Consider the following 6,023-nt stretch of genomic DNA (forward strand, 5'->3'; position numbering starts at 1 on the left):
AGTTTCACTCAAACGATGTTCTTGGATTCTACTTGCATTACCATCACCTCTTTTTGTGCAGAGAAATAGTTTCTTTACTGAAGCTCAGTCAGTGTTTAATTGATCTTTAGATCACTCGGTACGCAAACGCTTTAGGTACTGCCTAAGGAAAGATTAATTTTCAGCCCCAGGAAAGATTTAAAATGGGAAATTCTGGGTCATGCTAATGTGACTAAGGCTTTACCTTAGAAGTCACAAATCTGGAGAATTAAAAATGAACCCTATTTTGGCAAAAGAAGCACAATGGTGCTGTTACTAAGTAGGTGAAATTTTTTTAACAAAAAGGAAGAAATCCGAGTGTATTATGTAAGATCGAACAGTACAAAAAGTAAGTTGGAGTAGAAAGTTGGAGGTAGTTGTGAAGAGGAGTGTGGACAATACAAAAAGGAATTAGGACTCTGCCCTGCAAAAGGAAAGCATATAGTTATTTGGGTTTGACTGAAATTAAGAAGAAAAATGAGAACGAGAAAGAAAACAAACAGTGAGTAATTGCCTGGTACTATACAACAAGCACAGTGCCATGTTCTTTATTTACATTAGCTTTTAACGCTAAATGCTCCCGACCAGCTACAAGTCCATGTTATTATCCCTGTTTCCGAAGGAGCTCAGAAACTTTAAGCAACTTGTCTGTGGTCACACAGGTAGTAGGTGACAGAGGTGCGAGGTTAAAGCACAAAAGTATTCATGGCAGAACAAAACCTGGCCCTAAAATATGCCTAGAGGGGAAGTGGCCCCCTCTAATTCTTAACTGGGAGCGGTCCTCTATGCTCTCTCCCCCTATCCTGAAATTGTACACAAAATGTTCTATTTATGAACTCCATCACCGTTCTGGGAAAGAAGTACATCTTATCTCATGCTATACACGTGCTCCTGAAAAGTTAACAATTCCCGTTTCTACAAAACCTTATACTTTTAATGTGGAGTTGTAGTCCAAAAGACTGTCTCCACAGTTCTGTAGTGGTACAGAAAACATACATTACAGATTTACTTGGAAATTCAAAAAGTAATTTTTTTATTTTTTTATTTATGCCTACAGCACCTGGTCTTCCTAGGTGGTCTCCCATCCAAGTACTAACCAGGCCAACCCTGCTTAGTTTCCAAGATCAGACATCAAGCTTGTTCAGGATGGTATGGCCGTAGACCATGGACTGTGGCTCCACTGGAGTGTGAACCCAGGACTTTCTGTGTGTAAAGCAGATGTGCTAACTACTACACTATGTAACCATGTCCCAAAAAGTAATTGTTGCTCACTCAAAAGTAATTTCTAGAGCCTAAGTTATGACACGTTAACAGCAAATCCTTTTATTTCCTTTAGCCAAATATGTGAAGTGAGAAGCCACAGAGAAGTTGGACTGGATAGCAGTGAAGAAATTTAGGCTCTTGTGTAGTCTGTGAATTCCTAGAATTGTGATTTTGGATAATTGCCTCTATTATCTTATCTTTTATTTGCCCTTGTGAATGACAGCTACCGATTTCCTTCACTTAAGGCAACATAGAGTAGTAGAATTTCAGTGACAGTATCTTTCCAGAGTATCTGGTCCAACCACTTCATTTGAAAGGATCAGGCCACTGAGCCCAAAACCTAGGTTTCTTAACCTGTGTACAAAGCTGTTTCCATGACACTATGCTGTATTTCATGTCAACACTGGAAAGATATTTAAGTGAAATTGATTACAGCTTCATTCATTCATGCCTTCAGCATCAAGCTCCCATTATTGAAGGTGACTTGAGCTTCTTTGTTCCAGGTAAATTAAAATAAGTTTAATGCACATCTACCATGTGGCAAAACTGTTCTAATTAAAATTTAGAATTCAGCTTCATGGAAACAGTTTTGTTCAAGTGAGTCATTATCCTCTAACTGCCTTGCAAGAAGTTTCTACCATTACTCACTGAGTACCTACTGAATGTAGAAACACAAAGGGGTGGAAAGAAAGAGTTTAAAAGAAAAATGCAAGTCACAGCCCCTGACTATATAGAATTTAAAATTAACTATGGAAAGAACTACATGTAGCAAGATAAATTGCAAAACTGCATATCTATGATCTAACCAAAATGGGGGTTAGTCCAAACACTACATTAGGACTTCTCTACAGCTCAATTCTGAGAAAGGAATTCCATGAAACTCTGGTCTGTGTTAGAGCTCAGCCATGAAGTCAGCTGCTAAATTCTGCAAAAGGTGAACATTAAGAACAGCCTTCTTGCATGTCCCAGGATGGCATTTAAAAATTACCCTTTTTCTTATCCCATTCTACATGCCCAGAATATGGTAGGTAACTCTGACCTTGTTGTTTACACAGAATTTAAAAACATCTTACCCTATGTCAGAATGAACCAAGAGGCTGCTTATTGCCCACACACAGCCTCTACCTCCTCAGACTCTTCTATTCCCTTTATTTGGATCCAAGATGGTCTACTTCACTAGATGGGAAGCTCTCCTGAGGGCAGGGACTCTGTCTTTCCCATCTAGGTATCCCAACATCTTGTACGGTGCCTGGAACACTGAAAAGGCCTTACTCCTCTTTAGCAAACTGAACCAAATTGTAAATGCTAAAGGGATAAGTAAGGAAGAAAAAAAATCCAGAGGAGTTCATATTAATTTTCAAATATAGAAACTGAGATGTAGAGACAAAATACTAGTCCAAATTTGCATGGTAATAAAATGCCCAAGTCTATAAAATTAAATCTATACTTAGACTACAATGTTTCTGATCTATACAGAAACGCAGCTATCTGGCTGTAGGGTAAAAGTTTGCCTTTTGAGTTTTTAAATAGACACTCATTATAAATACACAATTCTTGATGAGAAAGCATGTGAGACAAAATAACTGATGAAAACAGTGTACTAGAGTGATAATCAACTATGTATCAATTTCAGCTCTCCCAATGACAGCCCAATCAATGAATCTGTCTTGGCAGATAATTACCTGCTATATCTTTAGTCCAAAAAGTGATCGATAAAGTCAAATATCTAGTTTAATATTTTACATTTAATGATTATACAATAACAGGCAGCAGAATATATGTTGAGGAAGATTAATGGAAGGATTAGACATGGTGCTAATACTTTTTTCCTTTTAATTAGTGAAGCTCTAATACAAAATTCAAAATATGCTGAACTGAAGCCTTTCTTTCTTAGCACTCTGCTAAGCAGGATAAAATTATGTTCAGAGATCTGGTTATTGAGTTTCTAATTATCTAGCAATTCAAATGCTTCATGAAATGCTATAAGACTCTCGCCCATCTTTCTGGCTAGGGAGCTGGCTTGGTGGGCCTAAGTGGCTGTATTTTTCAGTGGGAGGCAGCATTCATCCTCCCCAAACCCTGGAAGAAAAAGGAGTCTTGTGCAGGGCCTCTGGCCTGGCTGTGCTGTTGGCCAGGTGGTGATGTTCCCAGGGGAAATGTGGTCTGATCGTTCTTGTGGTCAAGTTCCTCTGAGCCCTGCCTGCCCTTGCTCACTTGCCATGAACTTGGCTTCACTAAAAATTTACCACAAATCAATTTTGTCAGTTTCCATTATTTCACTGTTCACCAAAGAGTAGCCCAGGCAGGTGTTGAATAATTCATGATGGCAGTGGTGTTGATCCTATTTTCTGGGTAAGAAAACTCTAAAGCCCCAGAAGGCCTCAGTCGGTGAGTCGGTCCTCTGGCATTAGAGTGCCTGCTTGGCACATGTGACTGGGCAGGGTAAGTTTACATGCCTGTGCCACTAGGAGACCCACCTCTCTCATTGGTCCCTGTGTGAGCCACTTACATATCAGTAGATGTCAAGCAGGAGACTTGCCAGGTTTGAACTTAATGTAATATATACAGACCTGGAAAGATAAGAATTATATGAAGAGTCTTAATTGACAGTGGTAAGCAGAATCAGATTCTGAGTCTCCATGTGTCAGGACATAGATAAAAACAAGGAAAAGATACAGAAATAAGGAAATATATTGTTCTATATGATATATGCATGTGTCTATATTAGATATTGTAGTTGCCAGGTAATCCAGAATAAAAAAGAATTATAACTATGGCAAAGAATTTACAAATCATAAGTAGGTGAGCCATGAGTTACTGTCTCAAAAGCGGATTTCTGTGTTTTTAGGATAAAGATGTAGGTTGCAGTGCTCTCACAGAGCCAACATTCTACATTATTGTCTTGGTTAAAGCCAAAAGGCCAGGAGAGAAAGGCAGAAAACAAGAGTGGCTGGCTGCACAGGGAGAATGTGAGAGCAGCACAGGGTTTAAGGCAACTGTAGTCCAAGCCCTGGCCTTCAGTTGGCAACTCCAGACTCTGTCTCTCAGGGCAATCAGAAGGGGGCAGGCACAGTGGGAATTCAGGCTCTATCCCAAGAGGCTGGCACATAACCAGTGTGCCAGTATGTTCATTTACAGCGAGATTCATAACTGCCAGGGGGCCTTGACCACTCAAGTCCATGGGCAGATTCTCTTTCCTGTGGAAAACTCACATGAGGGGCCAGCTACAATCAGAAAGCTGCATGGTGAAAATCAACAAGTGGGACTACAGCAACTGAAAAGCTTCTGCACAGCAAAGGAAACCATCAGCACACAAAATGAAAAGGCAACTATGGATGCGAGAAAGTATTTACAAACCATATAACAGATAAGGGGTTAATATCCAAAGTATATAAGAAACGCATAAAACTCAGTAGCAGAAAAAGATAAGACAATCTGATTTTAAAGAGGGCAAAGGATCTGAATAGACATTTTTTCAAAGAAGACATACAAATGATTGACAGGTATACAAAAAAGTTCTTAACATCACTAATCATCAGGGAAATGCAAATCAAAACTATGAGATAGCACCTCACACCTGTTAGGATGGCTATTAAAAAAATAAATAAAAATTAAAGATAACAAGTGTCGATGAGGATGTAGATAAAAGGGAACCCTTGAACACTGTTGGAGGGAATGTAAATGGTACAGCTATTACAGAACACGGTATAAAAATTTTTCTAAAAAAATTAAAATAGAGGAGCATTTGAGATCTCATTCACCTGCATATGTTGTCGGTTTGGCGCAAATAAACTCTTATAAAAACTAAAACAAACAAACAAACAACAACAACAACAACAAACTAAAATAGAACTACATATGGTCCAGCGATCCCTCTTCTGGGTATATACCTAAAGGGAATGAAATCAATATCTTCCAGAGATATCTGGACTTTCATTATCATTGCAATATTATTCACAATAACTGAGATATGGTAACAACTTAAGTGCTCGTTGATGGATGAATGGACAAAGAAATCATGGTATGTAGTCTACAGCCATGCCACCCTGAACAAGCCCGATCTCATCTGATCTCGGAAGCTAAGCATGGTCAGGCCTGGTTAGTACTTGGATGGAAGACCACCTAGGAAGACCAGGTGCTGTAGGCATAAAAAATAAAAAAATAAGGGATTATAAATTGACAAGGTCCTTGCAATCTGTGAGGTCAACCAAGAGTTACCTCGCCTAAAAAAAAATATTATGGTATGTGTATGTATGTGTGTATGTATATATATATATATACATGTATGTATGTATGTGTGTGTGTGTGTATCTGCAATTGAATCTTATTCAGCCTTAGAAAACAAGGAGATCCTGCCATTTGTGACAACATGAAAGAAGCTGGGAGATATTATGCTAAGTGAAGTAGACCAGACACAGAAAGAAAAACTAACTGATCTGATACGTGGAATCTAAAAATGTTGAATTCATAGAAGAATAGAACCGTGGTTACCAGGGGCAGGGAGGTGGAGGAAATGGGAAGTTGATAATTAATGGGTACAAAGTTGCAGTTATGAATAGGATGACTAAATCTAGAGATCTAATGTACCGCATGATAATTATAGTTAATATATATTGAAAATCAAAAACTTATTATGAGAATAGGTTTCAGGTGCTCTCATCACACACACAAAATGATAACTGTAGGAGGAGATAAAATGTTAATTATCTTGACTCTAGTAATCATTTCATTATATATGTATA

General features: G+C 38.5%; 2 pseudogenes; one reads left to right on the plus strand and one right to left on the minus strand.

The window, feature by feature from the left end:
* Positions 1 to 1,066: 1,066 nt before the first annotated feature.
* Positions 1,067 to 1,181, minus strand: LOC112486034 (annotated as a pseudogene).
* Positions 1,182 to 5,309: 4,128 nt separating this feature from the next.
* LOC112486055 lies at positions 5,310 to 5,428 on the plus strand (annotated as a pseudogene).
* Positions 5,429 to 6,023: the final 595 nt, after the last annotated feature.

Source organism: Pteropus alecto, unplaced genomic scaffold (assembly GCF_000325575.1).
Source record: "Pteropus alecto unplaced genomic scaffold, ASM32557v1 scaffold25, whole genome shotgun sequence".
Lineage (NCBI taxonomy): Eukaryota > Metazoa > Chordata > Mammalia > Chiroptera > Pteropodidae > Pteropus > Pteropus alecto.